At 35.2% G+C, this 17,085-nt stretch overlaps 1 pseudogene; it reads left to right on the forward strand.

The window, feature by feature from the left end:
* The window catches only part of LOC150088653 (uncharacterized), a 31,137-nt pseudogene extending 24,447 nt beyond the window's left edge, over window positions 1-6,690 (forward strand).
* Window positions 6,691-17,085: the final 10,395 nt, after the last annotated feature.

Raw genomic sequence — 17,085 nt, forward strand, 5'->3', positions numbered from 1 at the left:
ACATTGTAATCTCTTGTAATGTAATCAGTTTTCTGTTCATTCTTGACAGCGTCGCGCATTGTTAATGTACAGGAAACACAGACCCTAACACATGGTCTAGCTAGTTCTGCCAATCCTGAGTAAACCTGGTTCTTGAAGTTTAAAAATCAATTTGCATATACAGGGTGAGTGGAAAATAGCTCACTCCCGCGATGAATTTCAATTTTATAAACCCATAAACATGTGGCTAAGTATCAATAGATGCCATTCACGTGTTCAATGTTATAGCTACCTACATTTTCAATTATTAAGGTTAGCGAGAAACAAAATGGAGTCAGTCAATCCGGAGTATTTTATAACTCGCTGACTTATTAAAGTTTTAGGGATCAGTATTGAAAACCTTTCTTTCTGTTATATGTCTCATTTTTAGTAAATTCGAAGGCTGGGTTTTGTAAACACGGTCTTGGCAGAATATAGGGGAAAAAATAGTACATTAACAATGTACCATCTGCTTTAGTGCGGTGGAATATAACTACACCATTAGTGCAGCTGTGTACAAAACCCGTCTTCATATTTTCATTAAATCAGTTTTAATACATAAATAATTAATTGTATGTGGCTTGAAATTTTCTTCTTGTGTCTGTTTCATCTTCTCCATTGGGGTCTTGTTCTGTACCAATTACACTGAAGGCTTACTTGAACATCATATTCACTTTCACTTAAGTCACTCAGCTGATCATTTTCTTCATATATCCCTGCACGTTGTTCAGCTTCAATAAGTCTTCATAAAATTTCAAATATTCTTTCGTATTCATTACGAATTGAGATAATATAAATTATTGTAATGTAGAACACAAACTTACATTAATTAATAATAAATTATGTTCCTAGGTTATCTTGAAAACTTTACTTATACACCAAAATTATATGCTTAGTACGACAGGACACTTGATACTAATTCACCGCTAGCTAATGTACAATGGGGGAACGAACCCGGGGACCTCTACTAATGTTATTAGTGGAGTCTCCCAGGATTCCTCGTGGGGCTCATTGTTGTTTTCTGTGTTTATTAATGATATCGATGAAGGTATATCAGGCTTAATGACTAAGTTTGCAGATGATATGAAGGTTGGCAGGGTGGTTAATGACAGTAATAAAAGTATGCTGCTACAACGAGATATAGAAAAGTTAGGCAGATGGGCTGAGAAATGGCATTGAAGTTTGACTTGCAATGGGTAGCAGAATCCTAGAATGGCTTACCAGCTGTGTGGTACCACAGTAAGGGCAATGGAAAATGACTTCGGATAATTGTGCAGTCAATTATGAAGTTCTCTGAGAGCGCAGACGTGCTGCCAGGACAGCTCATGGAGTTTTTTCAGTGATATACAGGAATTTTGCTAGCATGGTAAGGAGGTAATTATCCAATTGTATAAGGCAATGGTCAGGCCACATCTTGAGTACTGCATGCTGGTCTGAAGGCCTTATTTTAGGAAGGTTGTAGAGCTCCTGAACGTGAACAAAGAAGGGCAACGAGATTGGTGAGGAAACAAGAGGAGTGCTGTTACCAAGAAAGGCTTCAGTTCTAAAAATTGTAGATTCTGGAGACTAGGCACCTGCAAGGTGAGCTGATTGAAGTGTTTAAGGCTCTGAATGGCTTGAGCAAACTCAATGCTGATTTGCTCAGACTATGCACATGATTCCGCATAAATTCAAATTGAGGAAGGATGGTTTCAGAATAGATGCGCGGAAGTTGACCTGCAGCCAACGGGTGGTTGATCACGGGAACAAGCTTTCATCCGTTGTAAAGTGGATAGTTTGAACAAATTCAGGGAAAAAAACTAACAGACTATTAGAGGAGATTGATAGGTGAGATGGGTAGGTTTTTTTCCTGTTTGGCTGATGCTGTATAAGTTTGCTGTCTTGCATCACTGCCACTGCGAATATAATTGGAATGCTGGATGTATGTATATTCTAAGACTAGTATTGAGAAGGTACTCTTTTTCTCAGGTACTAAACTATTGTCATTTATTAGGTAACAAATAAACAGTAATGGGATGTGGTGAATCCCAGTGCACTAACTATCAAAGCTCTTGCCAATAGATTACTGCCGATACGTGCGAAGACTGGTTTAACTAAACATTGGTGCAAGTAGGTTGCGCTGTAGCTTGTTAGATCAGGAGTTCTTAATTGGGGAATCGAGACAGCAGTAGGAGGGAGGTGAGAAGACTATTCAAAATACAATTTTTTTTTTCACCTCACATGCTGTTTTAAGCTGTTATAATGGGCCGAAAACGGCTTTAAACAGCGCGATTTCAAAATTGAATTTTCTGATCATGTATTTATTACAAATTTTGAAACTTGGATGGAGGAGGTGAGGCGAAAGGGTAAAATCGGAAGGGATTTAGTTGTACAAAAAAAAAAAAAAAAAAAAAATGTGTATGTGCCGAGCACGCATAGTGGAAGGTGAGTGAAACTTCTTTAGGCTAACATTTATCACTTGACGGAGGATCCGCTATTGACCGTATGAATGCCGCAGGCGACGAATCTGCATGAATGTTAGCCTCGGAAATTTGAGACGTTCCGATACCACATCTAGATTCGGGAAGTGCTGTGGCATCGGATGATATTTAAAACTATGACTTTGATAGAGCCGGAATCACTTTGTTTTTGAGAGAGCCACGACAGCTGTTACAAGCCGACGTTTGACTTACATCCTCATTTGGAAATGCTGTTTGAAGCGTGATCTCGAGCTGCTACAATCTTTACATCGTTCTTCAACCAAAGCCGATCACACACGGAAGAACAGATTTGGAGTACTAGTCACTATTTGGAGTACTTCTGGCAGTCGGCTTTGGCTTCTTCGCTTTTCGTTTACGACTGGGCTTCGAGCACTCTTTCATCGTTTTCATTTGCAGTATCAACTTCCATGACTCTTTCCAAATCCACTTTCTAACATTTCTTGTGAGATATAAGGCTCTGAAGATGTGGATGGATCTTCTCCGGCTTCTTTGTTCATCTCAATCGCACGCTGTAATTTCTTCCCCTGCCGAAATAGCTTAGACTGCTTTGTAGTCAATGGAGGTGGTTTCGGTGGTCGCAGTGCACTTATACGTGTTCTGTACGCCTTATAACGCTCACTATTAGTCTTCGGCATGTTGAATTATAAATTATTTTCCGTCGAAATTTTTCATTAAATGCGGTGGAGAATGACGAAAGAAATAACATGACGCAATCATTATGGGTACTGATTGGGCATGCGTCGCTCATACCTGATACGGAGTAGTAACAATAGTGGGGAGGGGTGATTCATCATGTCATGTCATGTCGCATTTTCTTGGCGATTTTTGGCAATCGACGGACGCATTGCGCTATACGTTTTACAAAAAATCCACTACAGTGGACTCCCCCCGCTTTAGGATTGGTTCACTGTACGATCAAATTCATTTACGATGGACAGTCCATAACAAAATACCGTGCACTATACAATATGTAGTTGTGGGGCTGGTCATTGTGATCACGTTTACGAACTGAATTTTAATTCTATTAAAGGCGATTCTAATAAGCGAAAATAGGAGGATTATCCACAGGCTATAAAAGTAAAAATATAAAGCACAAGTTTACACTGTATTACCTTACCAGTTAACAAAATTAAATGGTACGTTCAAATCGGAAGAATATTTTGCACAGGTTATTTTCCACCAAACCAGGAGTGCTTCTGTAACCCCTTTATACAGTATATGTACAATGAATGGGCCTAGACACAATTCAAACACATTCTCTCTAACAAAAAAAAAAAAAAAAAAAAAAAAGAGAAAACAATAAAGCGTGTAGTTACCCTCCCAATTATTAAGCCAGCATAATTTGCTTAACTTCGGTGGTCGCACGAAAACCAGAGTATATAGCCTGGTACGATAGTTGGCTGTTCAGACGTTTACTTATGGCAAGGGTCGCATTTTCGTTGCATTTTTTGTCAATCAACAAACGCAAGTTAGTCCCATCTTGAAAGCTGCCTGGAGCTTTCAGATGGGAGTTTCACTTCAAAAGTAAAGAACCTCTGTGCTGGAATATGGTTCGTCGAGGACGCCTTGTTCACATAAATAGTTTCGATGCCTGACAACATCCTGGCATAACTTTCTCCATATACTGTAATAATTTTTAGCATCCTATTGTATTAAAGTAATATTCATCACAAAACTTGATAGAATAAGTAGTTTCCCTTTACATGATTTGTTTATTAAGGCAAATTTTCTATTAGCAAATAATTTTGCTTTTTGTTTGACGCAGAAGGTGAAATTTTAAGCGTTTTTTGTGCGCTCAATAAGGAACTAATTTCTTGAGATTGTTGGTTCAGTGATTATTTTAATTTACTTTTTATTTATAATTTTTATTAATGACGAGTGTGTCATTCCAGTGACATTATAATAATATTGTACAGGTTGGGGGGGGGGGGGGATGATGATCCCAGATTGGGCTGATGTGTGTGTTTTAACTGATTCACGATGAGTTTAAAGCTTAGTGATTCCCTAAAATAAAAAAAAAAAAAAGTATTTTCTGCGCAAGAAAAGGTGTTAAAATGTACTTCAGAAAAAAAAAGAACCAAAAACAGTTATGTTAAAATTAGTTAAATTCTCTCTTATTTATGGTTGACTAAGAATCTATCTGTCATTATAAAATCGCTTTAAAAAGAATAGGGTTTTCCAGTTTAATAATTTTAACATTAGATAATCAGATTTTTCCATTTTGCGACATCGAAATTTTGGTGATTTTTTTTTTTTCAATTTAAAATTGTGACAAATCTAGCGTGACCGGCTAGCTGCGTTTACGAACTGGTTTACAATCCGTTGCCACAAGCGCTTTGGCTACCAGCAATAATGCCGTTTATATTTATTTAACATTCATAAATAGTAGTAAAGTAGTTAAAAGAGCAAAAATTATCCCTGTCTCAGTTTCAGAAGGAGACATCACAGGCGGAGATGATCACTTCCTTCCTCTCTGAAAATATCACGGCGCGGGCCACCTCATCAGAAATTCCTCGGACCATCACTGGGAGGTGGGGGATACGAATATGACTTCGTCTTAAAATATATACAGTATTGTATTGCAGTTGTCATGTTGCTTAAAACCACGTGTACGTTATTGTTATAATGCGAGCGTTATGAAACAGTAATCATTTGGTTGTCATAGCAACCCATCTCACTACAAAATAAGATTGCATCTGCACGTTTTCTCTTGCAGTTGCCAACTTATTTCTTACTAACATTGTTTAAATTTGTTATTATGTTATGTTAACTTTAGTCCAAGGGTGTTTGTTTTCTCTATGTCCATATTGTGGCTAATTTGATTGTGAATACATTGATTGAACTGTGTGTGTGTGGGGGGGGGGGGGGGAGACTTGATTTGTCACTTTGACACAAAAAGCGAACAGGTGGCAAGAAATTCAGACCGAATGAGGTAAAAATATGTCATATTGAAGCGGATTAGTCGGAAGGTAGAAGTTTTGGGATATTCCATGGAAAAGTGAGACTAATTTCGTTTTCTGTTTTGGTCTCATTTTTAACAATACCACTCTGTTTCGTGTTTCATATGAGTAGTTCGACCGACATTGGAAGGCACTGCTTCAATTTTTGGATCAGACCAATCTGTTATCTATATATAGTCAAGCGATCTCAATTTCAGTCGAAGCCAATCCAAATCGATCAAAGCCGATAAAAACTGAACAAGGCAAATAATGTTTTGTTTTATATACTTGCAACACTTCTTTGATTTACCATTGTATAATAGACAACTCTTGTTTAAGTCAGTATTCTTTTATAAATTATTAAATAATCGACAAAGTTATAAGCAAGATTTATTGCTAAATATCCCTATTAACAATTTCCATTCACACACTTTGTTTTTAAAAAAAGTATCATACAAACACTTGGAAACAGTTCGCTACTCATTTTTACACTGGTTCCTGTAGGCTTTGTCTTCACATAGCAGTTAACCATTAATTTACAGTATTGAAGAAATTGAGGGTATTGTAAAGGAACATTTATGTTGAAATATGTTTGGATGTTTATTGTAATGGAACAGTTATGTTGTCCATATTAATGTTTCATGAAATATCCCATTCAAATGTTATTATTGCAAGATATCTTCAAATCCTTAATGAATTTTAATTTTGAAAAAAAAAAAAAAAAAAAACCTTCTCAGCTTGTAAAACAGAAAGAGGAAGGGTGAAAAAATTCATAATGCAATTACAATATCTAGTACTGAATTTATTAAATTTTATTTGCATATTAGTTTTAACAACTCTTTTGGACTAGAATTGGTTAATTTCTGTATTTAATGATTAACTCTTCAAAAAGGTTCGTCGCCGTTTATATCACTTTTGCTCAAAGATCTGTTAATTTTGTATGAAAATTGTTCATTCGTTGACTCATTAATATCTAAAAAAAAAAATTATGAAATGGAACTTTAAAATATTTTTAATGATGAAGTATGAACATGACATTAACGATGTGTATGGCGAAGTGGAACGGAGTTCCAATGCTCTCCGGTCCAGTACGACCCCTGTTAAAAATTCCTACTTTTATTATTTATTTTCGCTATTTACTCTTTAGCCTTATTACTATTTTTGATAATACTTGTAGCAGCGGACAAGAGAAATGCATTACTCCAAAAAGACATCGCTTTGTTATCGTGGAGAGAATTTCCATACGCGGTTGAAGGTCATTCCTTAGCTGCCGTCTTCTCGTTCATTCCATATACCTTTCGCCCACATAATTCGTGGTACCAACTGCTTACATAAGCAGTACGTTTCTTAAAACAACCGTCTGTTGATGAGAAGGGGGCGGAATTGTAGCGTGAATGCATCGTGGAATGGGGTTAGTGATCTTGACCCGCCTCTTGAAATTCGCTCTACTATAACAGACAGTAATAAAACAGTATGCATGCCATTTGTAATAATTTGAACTGATAATGGTAAAATATGAATTTCTTGGGAGGGGGAATGCATTCTTTGCATTCCCCGGTTGCTTTTGTTTTTGACGAAACATTGTTTATTATGTATTCTTGTTTGCATATTTTATCTTCCTTTGAAGCCCGTTATAGAAGTTGTTTTGTTGTATCAAAGCATTAACATATTTTTTGCGTTGTTACTTTATGACCATCCTTCTACATACAATAGGACCGCGAGCAAATATTTTGCATATATCTGCAAAGCAAATTATGAGCGCCGTTTTAAGATATTTTGGGCATTTTGAAAGTACTATATTAATTACTTTCAAAGTAATTAATTATCGAGCAGGTAATAGCTTTCTAGTATCAAATATATTAATTACGCATGAATTTTATTGCTCAATGAATTAAATAGCGAGTGTATAACCCCGTAATATTCAGGTTTTCTGTGATTTTGGAACCACCGGTCAGAGGAATGCCATCAGCTACCTGTCAAGTTCGGTACTTATCTTGGTCAAAAACCGTTGATAGTGATTTTTATAGCACTCCCACCGACTAGAATCGCCGGTGGCGTTTTTATGGCGTATTTCATTCATGAAACTGTGATGTGTAAAACTGGTGCCTCCGCCTTATCACTAAGCCAATGGGCCTCTTGCATCCTCTAAGAATGCAAGTCAATCATTGGCTTAGTGATAAAATGAAGGCACCCCTTTTGAAAGCATCTGACCGGTAAGATTTGTTCGAAATATTTATTATTTTTATCAAGTTTTTAATTCATGAAGGTCACGACAGACTTTAGAATTTGCAGAATAAAGTGCAGAATAAGACATTTTTTGTATATAAAAAATGTAATAATAGAATATTTGATATAATTACATGAACAAGAACATTACTACAGTTATACAGGGTCAATTTCCACATACATAGACACCAGCTCAAACATAACATAAACTATTTTTAGTATATCCAGGATATTTGATAAAAAGGTGGGTCGTACTTTCAAGATCGATCCAGGTACTGAACATACATAATGACAAAATTTCATATAAACATTGTCCGATTATGAACGGTTACGAGGCTATGGCCGTTTGAATTTTGAAAAATAGCTGTGGAGTTTTCAGTGTTAAAAAAAAAAAAGAATAATAATAATAAAAAAAAAATAAGAATAAAACATGTACCTAGAAGGACAAACGGTTTATCTGGGGTGTGTATTCTTGTTTATTATTTTATTCGTTTTTTACCATTAAACTCCAAAGACATTTAAAATTCAAACAGCCTCAACTCTGTAGCCGTTCGGAGTCGAACACACTTTTTCATTGTTTTCATGGCCTGAATTAATCCTTAAAAGTACGGCTCGGTTATGAAACACCTTGCACGGAAACTTTATTAATGGCCACATTATTGGGACCATGGCGATTTAGGCTATGCATATGCTCAAGTCAGGTCACTGGCAATGGGGAACCGGCAGGATTTCCATATTTCCAAACAGGTATGATTGTCGGTGCAGGTGCTACAAAAGAGAAAACTGCTGCACCTGTTCCAGTATTTAAAGTTGGTGTTATTGGAGTCTCCGACGAAGGGGAAAATGCCTGAAAAACATCCATAAACGGAACTGCATCCATTCAAATCTTGTACAAACCTTGCAGTACAAATCTACATTTGTAGGTCGATAGACGTCTCTTTCCTTCAGAGAAAAAAGGGGTTTATGTTATAGAGTCACACCCCGAGAAAACAATTGGTACCGATTATACATAACAATCGCCATTCGTTGTTTATTGTCATCAACAGGTTAAGAACGAATTACTGTGAAGGCTATAACGGACTACTACTTTGTTCTACTCTGTATTCTGTTCACTTTAATTTTAATCCTAAACAAATACAGTATAGTTGTGGAGTAAAGCTCTCGTCGGCAGTTGCTAAACGATACAATGGTACTTTGGAAACTGACCAATGAGAGTTTTATTGGATGACGTACATTTTATATCAGGATTAAACTTAGAATGAACAAAGTATACAAACAATAAGATATCACTTGATTGTGCAGTTACCGGTATTGAAAACAAGTTAATATATGCAGTGCGTACTGCTTTTACAAATTCCCCAGTAACTATTCCACCTCGTCAAGTTTGATTTTTCGATTTTCTGCAGCCATATATTCAGTGATACTAAAGAAGACGCACTGCGTTTATGGCCTCTGCTGGCTGGTGAAGATCAGGAACAATTTTAAAGGAAACCCAGCCAACCTTTGCTTATATACGTAACTTAATTTTTCCCCTGACTCTGATGGCAAACTGCTTTTCTGTTCGTTGCGGACTGGCCAGTCTGACATGATTCGTTAGCCTTTGCGTGATTTTATTCTCAGGACTTAGTGGTACTAATGTGGTAACAAATTTGTAACATCAACGATTGAAATTACTTATCGAAAGGATTAGTTGACAGTCGTGGTAAGTGAGCAGATATCGGAAGATATCTTCTCAGGGGAAACCCCAACCTTCTGTTTGGCGGCAGAGGCGGTCCCACGTAGGGACTAAAAGTATATATATATAGTCAGTCCCCTTTCCAATGATCAGAATGGTTTTTTTTTTTTTTTTTTTTTTAACTGTTAAATGTTTATTATAGCGTAATGATTTCCCAGAAATACGCTAAAACTAACTAATTGAATAGATTCGGAAGATAAACTATCCGCTTCATCCGAATGAAATACACTGAAAGAAAGCATTGTTTTTTCCATTCTCATCCTTAGCGCTTAGTCAGATTGCAAAAAGCCTCCCCGTGATCTTTAACAATCATTTGAAAGCAGCCATCGGGTCCCTAGGTTTTTAGGGCTCCCGTGGTGGTGAACTTGGTGGTATGGTAGTTTGGCCCCTGATGCCAGCCAGGCAAATCCTTCTGGCTTAAGTTTAAATCTCGCATTGCTGTATGCTGTGGGGATTATTTTGCTAGAATTCTTTCTCAGTGGTCTAAATAGCCCATTATGTCCTGTCGACATTTACGACAATAGAGTTCATAATCACTAAATAAGCGCTGTAGTAGTTTCAATGTAAAATTTTCATCATTAATTACTTCAATGAAACTTCAGTAATTGTTGGAATTTCACTGCGTGAATAAGTCGTGATTTTGATTTCCGGTAAATGTTTTACGACAAATCAAAATCGTAGTGCCTTTTAACCTCCTGCATATCCCAACAACTACTTTTCGTTTGGATGAGAGAGAAGAGAGGTAAACAATGTTTACTTCTTTCTTCCTCACGCAAAAAAGAGGTAAACTCTTTAAGTTTAACAATTTGGATAGTGTTATGCATTGCGTTTACGTGTCAGTCCTATATGATTGTGAACAGCATAATATGTAATATTATTACGAGCTTGGGCTTCTGGGCGGTGTTATATCGTTTTTCGTTTTGGGTACCCACGAGCACAGGATACTGGTGCAGCTGCTCAGTAGCGCTGCGTTCCCATGTACCACCAGTAAGCAAAATAAAATTTTCCGCCCTAAATTATTATTATTATTATTAATAGTCATATGGTGCAAGGAAGCCTAAGGCTTATGCTGCACCAGAAAAAAAAAAAAAAGTTCCCGAGTTACCCTGAGAGAGAGAGAGAGAGAGTCAAAAGTAGAAGGGAATCACCAAGAAAGAGAAGAATGATGATATCCAGCTCGGGACCCTGGGTGTGCCAAGCCCATACTCACCAGATGTGAGCCCCCGGGATTAATGTTGAATACTGATAAGCGTTAACCGATCAGAAAACAATATTGAAAAAAATTCGGAGCCCTCTTGAACTGCCGCCCTTAAGCGACACTTACCTCGCCTACCCACTTGCGGCGGCCGAATTGCAGCTGCTTATAGTACAGTATATGCATGAGCGCCGGCACCACCTTTGGATTTCGAAGTGTACACATTTTTTAATATTTTTATTAATTTATTGAGACATTAAAACAATACAAACTCTACAAAAAAACCCCTAAAATATTAATTTAAATAATTTATCAAAACAAGAACAGAATTAAAATAACTTATTTAATTAAATAATTAAAATTTGATGAACAAAAAATTTATTCCCACTTGCACCACTTTGCAAAATAGCCTGCCATGGCCCATGCGTATATGTCGGAGGGTAAAAACGCTTTAGGTTAGTTTATCATTAGGAGTGGTTCATGAAAATATTAAAACTTATACGCATAATGGCTCACAATAACAATGCCTGCCAATAATGCAACTTTGAGCATTGTTCTCTTTACTGCAACTTTACTAAATGCAGAATTATGGTCACTCATGGCAGTTTTATTATTCTTACAGTTCTTCAGAGAGAGAACAAGAAAAAAGGTAAGGAAATGTTTTTCCCTTTGGCTTGTTAGAGCAGTAATATTACATTTTAGTTGATTGTAGTTCTGCTATACGGTGATGTTCTAATACGGTATTATATTTTAAAGTGTATTTAGTGTCAGACGGCACCAGGGGTTTCCCCCAACTCCGCGTAGTTTTCACCAGTTCACTGGAAATGCTAGAGATTTAAAGTGTATGGATACACGTATTGTATATGTGTAGTGTCGTGTTCCGTTGTTCATCTGGTCATTTAGCCGCTGGACCCCTGCTGAGGCCCAACGTTGCCCCACCTTCGCCCCGTGGAGGCAGACCAGGAATAAAGACTTAGGAGTGGAATACTAGCTCCTGAGATGGCTAAATAGTATCACCGGAAGACCGTTTACCATTTCAAGAGCGGTCCTGTTTGCCAATCTTGACATCGCACCCTGGATGTATATCATCATAACGAGAAACATCTTAACTCTGGCAAAGCTGCTGATGGAGAGAATAGATGTGCCGAAAGTTGGAAATGTTATCACTCGCCCTCGGATGATACGACCGAGAATAAATAGGGAAGAATCAAGTTTTAAGTGCGAATTGACTCAGTTGGACACTCTGGGAAGATTCTTCCCAGAAAATACTGTTATTTAATTATTTAAACATAAAATCTTTGATAATATGTACTGGCAGGTACAAATATAATAAGAACACTAATTTAATAATTTATATAATAATATTTAGCTTTTATCAATTATTTAGTAATTAATTAAACCTACTTAATAATTAATTTATTAACCACATGCTCTGTGTTTTTTCTTCTCCAAATTCTGTAAATAAGTTCATTATAATATGCTTGTAATACTGAAATAACGTAACTACTCCCTCTAGCCACTTGCTGTTAATGGGTGTCTCGAAAGAGAAATAAATAGATAATAATAACAACCCAGTACCGTAGTTTGTTTCACTCTGCCAGGTCCTGCCACCTAATTTCCTGAGATTTCAGTGGCCAAGACCTAAAAAAAAAAAAAAAAAAAAAATATATATATATATATATATATATATATATATATATATATATATATATAAATAAATATATATATATATATATATATATTTTTTTTTTTATTATTTTTTTTTATTATTTTTTTTTTGTATATATATATATGTATGTATTTAATCTATTATGAAATATCGGAATAGATGTAAAAGGTTTGTCAGATCAGATTAATTCCATAAATTGTTGATTGAACATTACATCAGTCTGTAATATAATTAGTATTGTAAGAGTATAATTGGTACTATATAAGTATTCAAAGTGTATTAAAACATTGGCATAAAAGTACTCAGCGGGCCATACAGTCAATAGAACCTATAAAGACTAGGATAGCCCATGTTGTTTTACATTGCTATACCCTAGAAATAAACATATAATTAGCAATAAAATAAAAATATAATGATTATACAGCTACTTATTGATAGGATACATTGAATGGCACTTTTCGAGGGCTAACACCATTCAATATATCCCACCAATAATTAGCAAGGCTATCTGTTTCTGATTGTTATCTGCCTGTTTAACTAGGTCCAAATAATTAAACATGAAGGCAATCTATGTTAAACTTTAAATTTAACAGCTAACAGGCAAGATAACAGCTAGCCCGACAAGTAGCTTTGAAACGATGTACAGAATATAATACAGAGAAAGAGTGCCAACCATAATTTTCACATCAGATGTGGTGTTTTTTTATTTATTTTATACATGTGCAAAAGAAAGCTTATGCTGATATAAGGAGAAAGGAGGTAAGAATAAGTATAGTAATAGTACCTCAATTTCTCTTTTATTACTCTAAGAGTTAGAAAGTGAAAAGTGAAAAGCAAAGAAAATAGCTTTTTATAATGGTACTTTGGATATACGGGGAGTGTAACTGCCTGACCCTCTAGTAAGGGACCCTGGTATAACTACAAAGGGTAAAGGATTATATTTAATGGACAAAAACAGAATTACAATAATGAAGAAATATAAAATAACAATTGTAGATAATAATAAAGAAATAAAAGAATATCTATTACCAAATGTAATAATTATTATAATAATTAAAATAATTCATCCTATCTGATATAGTAATAAATTGCAGACCTTCATTACAGAACAGTTAAATTAATTTAAAAATAACCAATTACAACAAAAATAATAAATAGGAATATGCAGCTTTCCACCCTATTCTGTACTGAGTATAAAATAAAGAATGAATTATTTGGGCACATGTTACCTATTATAAAACAAATAGCGACAACAGTGTGCTCTCAGTTCAGATAACTGAATGGCAAACTAAATAACATTGCTATACTAGGATATAGCAATGTAAACCAACACTGGCTACCTTAGTCTTTATAGGTTCTTTTGGCTCTATGGCCTGCTGAGTACTTTTATGACAATGTTTTAATACACTTTGAATACCTATATAGTACCAATTATACTCTTACAATACACACACATACATATATTCACAACGTGTATACACATACCAGCATCAATCGTGGGGGTTGATGTCGTTTGAGTTGATAAGTACAGAAATTTTTAACACTGTACCCCTACCCTTTCATACTCAGGCCACGAACTTTTTAAACGCCCCTTGTATGTTTTTTTCTAATCCGATTTTTGAATCTAGTCTACATTAATTTAATAATACTTAGGTAAATGTTTAAACCTTAATGTTTAAATTAAAAAAATGTGTAATTGTAGTGGCCCACCAGATCTTTCAATCCCCCTCCAAAGTGACCCACTCAACATATTAATTGACCAACTCTGCGATATGGATTGAGATACCAATACCACTAAAATCAATTATATAAATTAACGTGGCTTTAGAAGATGAACTTACCTCTTGACTGCTTGGTTAAAGCGTGAAGAGTGAGAAATGGAAATTAAGTTACATGGAAGAAATTAAAACACTAAGAACTCTAAATCATACAGAAAAAAAGTGCACTTTACTCCAGTAGTTCTTCGTTGAGACTTAAAACCATAATAAACTATTACTGTAAGTTTTGTTATGGTTTTAAATTTCAACAACGAACCATTGGAGGAAAGTGTACTTCTTTTTTTTTTTTTTTTTTTGTTCCCAGGAGATTCAGAGTTTTTAGTTTGGTTTGTTCCATGTAACTTGAATTTCTCATTCTTTATGCTTTAACCAAGCGGTCAAGGAGATAAGTTTGGTCTTTTAAAGCTGTTCTTTAATTAGTTGAGCAAATGCCTGCTATTAATTAATTGTGACTATTTTCTCCTAACGTTTCAAGCTCAATCCCTGCGTTATCGAATGAATGAGTCTCTCTCTCTCTCCCTCCTTTTTTTTTTTTTTTTTTTTGGCAATTCCAATGTCAAATTACCCAGTTTAAATATTTTTTTCCCACCGGAAAAATATGATCATGGGCCCATATGTATGTTGTGCCATCTCCTCTTCAAACGTGCATACTTAAAGTGAAAAATCCGTAGAAATATTCCTTCAGTTAGCCCCGGGATTCGAATCCAAACCTCAGTAGGCACAAATCGCTAACTGATCATGAAGACTCGGAAAGAAAAACTGATGGAAGTTTTCATATATTAGACAACTTGTGTTCAATACAGTATTATTATTATCTATCTCTGGTATTTTTAAATCTTTAAAATTTTGCTTTGTGATGGAATTTAATGTTAACTGTTCCATTTTTCCACATTAGCATGTATATTTTGGATTTACGTTATTATACCGTATTTTTTTTTTACCAGTATTATTATTTTTTTTCATTTTATATATTTAAATTATTCGAATTGTCAGTTGAATTGGGGTAATTATCTTTATTATGAGGTTGGATTAATTGTGCTTCCATTGTGTTTTATTACTGTACATTCTTATGGTTCTCAATGGTAAATATTTCATCCCTCCACCTTTTCTCTCATTCCTTTCTATGTACCTCCAATTTTTCTTGTTATCTTAACAGCGGATGACAACTATGATCTCGAAGGCTGAAGTTCGAGTTGTCTTGCATGGAAGAATATTTGGTGCCTTGCTTTAACCAACAACATGAATTCACTGATAAGTTGTCATATTATTAATATTCATTTTATATTTTTATAGGAAAATATAATTGTTTCATAAGTATACTGCTTATTGCTTTCGAAAATAAAGCTTGCGCATGTTAAGAGTGATCTCCGACAGTAGGAAAATAGTGAATAAAGAAGTTGGGAAGCAGTAACTGTAGTTAGTATTTTCAGTTTGTTTAGTATTTGTATCAGTAAGGCCAAATAATGCAAGCATGTGGACTTTTTTTTTTTTTTAACACATCAGTAGAAAAATAAAAAAATATATATAGAAATTAAGTTTAAATTAACGTATTAAAGAATACAAGGATGGGAGTCAGTGTTCGGTCCGTTTTGATTTATTTTTGTGGTTACGTTGTTGTGGTAGATATGTTTTTAATTCTGTATGTAATATGGAGGGCAACTTATTCCAGTATTCGACAACCTGCTGCACTTCGGTGAACTCCACAAGAACCAGTCTTATGTTACTCCCTGAGATTTTGTATTTGTGCCCTCTAGTTCTTGGCTCATCTGATTCTCATTCATTTTACTCTCCCCTTCATAATCGGATCTCTCTCTCTTTAGATATCGAGTTGTCAAACTTTGCAGACCACACCTTCTAAGCCATTCTTCATATGTGCCTTGATTTTCCCTCGTCACTAATCTGGTCGCCCATATTCAAACCCTCTGCAGAACTTGTCTTTTTTCAGGAACCGTCACCAAACCAGAATTCAATATTCTAAATGCACTCTAAACATCGTCTTGTATAGTGGGATAATGGAAGTCCATCTTCCCATTAGCAGACGTCCCGTAAATCATGGAGAGGACACTCTGGGTCTTCCTGGCCGCCTGCTTACTCTGTATGGAAAGCATTCCCATAATTCTTTTTTAGTATACAGTATATTTATATTTTCACTTTCTCATAATTACTATTGAATAGAAGTTCGGATTATGTTCTTTTAATGTCCTATTGACTTTTTCTAATTATAACACGATTAACTGCAGAAAATGTGTAGTTAATAATAATGAACAAGCGTGATTTTTTGATAACCATAGACTGGAAAAATTAAATATTGTTTTTGAGATACATGTACTTGCTTGCTCACCAAACACAAATATGCATCGTGCTGAATACTGTTTAATGTTTGTTACGTGTGCAATTAAGTTCCAAGTCGTGATTCCGAGTGTTTGTGCTTCTGTTCAAAACGGGTTTAGTAACAGGCGGATTTTTCAGGAAATTAATTAGAATTAATAGAGCACGTGTCGTCGCATACCTGTCCACTCTTTGCCATTATCATTGTTATTAATTTTATACGCTTAATTGTATCTTAATTTTTGGTTGCACTCTATTGAGTGGATATCTGCAATTTGGCTAGTATATTACGCTCGCCTTCCTTCCATTTATTTATTATTATTTATTTATTTTTTTTTTCATTTTGTTAGCTTTGTAAATAAATTTTGATTAAAAGTTAAATGAGAAATAAAAACATTTAGAACATTTTAGATGTTTTTTTTTTATGTATATATACCATTAACTTTACCCATTTTCTCAGTACGTTACTATCTATGCTTTCTAGTGAAACTAACTGAATTCTTTGGTACTTAGGAAACAGTGCTGAAGTGAGGGAGAGGGTGGCCCATAGCTAATATTTTCAAGTAAAAAAAAAAAAAAATTGCGAGGTAAATAAATAAATTTTCTGTTTATATTCCGGGACGACCAAATGATCAGAGGAGTTCACAAGATAGACAGAATACAAGAAACGGCACTTAGGCTACGGCGGCCTAGAATATTTAGCTGCCGTATTTCGAG

This window comes from Mastigoproctus giganteus, chromosome 3 (assembly GCF_048544385.1).
Source record: "Mastigoproctus giganteus isolate SK-2022 chromosome 3, ASM4854438v1, whole genome shotgun sequence".
Lineage (NCBI taxonomy): Eukaryota > Metazoa > Arthropoda > Arachnida > Uropygi > Thelyphonidae > Mastigoproctus > Mastigoproctus giganteus.